Raw genomic sequence first — 324 nt, 5'->3', positions numbered from 1 at the left:
AATTGACAGGAGACATATGGGTTAACCTCACGACCGCCCTTCCCTCAAGCACTTGTGAATTCTGTCGCCGCTCCTAATGATCAGGAGGAGCAGGGGAAAGATAATGATGAACAGGAAAGGGCGGGGAAGAGAAAGACGCCGAAGAACGCTCAGAAACGAAACGAAACGAAAGGGAGGAAGGCCATAAAGAAGGGGAGGGCGAGGGCGAGGGTGAGCATGGTGGGAACTGGTAGGGTGACCGAGGTAAGCCATAGATAATGAACCGACGTCAACCCGAGACGGAAGTGACGAAGTGACGACATAACCGACCAAGGATCAGGTGGC

At 53.4% G+C, this 324-nt stretch overlaps 1 protein-coding gene across 1 annotated transcript in view; it reads right to left on the bottom strand.

Moving 5' to 3' along the window:
* The window catches only part of LOC119592733 (hairy/enhancer-of-split related with YRPW motif protein-like), a gene marked incomplete in the record, with an annotated part of 11454 nt that overhangs the window by 9077 nt on the left and 2053 nt on the right, over positions 1-324 (bottom strand).

The sequence above is a fragment of the Penaeus monodon genome, chromosome 30 (genome assembly GCF_015228065.2).
Source record: "Penaeus monodon isolate SGIC_2016 chromosome 30, NSTDA_Pmon_1, whole genome shotgun sequence".
NCBI classification, from domain to species: Eukaryota; Metazoa; Arthropoda; class Malacostraca; order Decapoda; family Penaeidae; genus Penaeus; species Penaeus monodon.
This window is presented reverse-complemented; position numbering and strand designations above follow the sequence as displayed.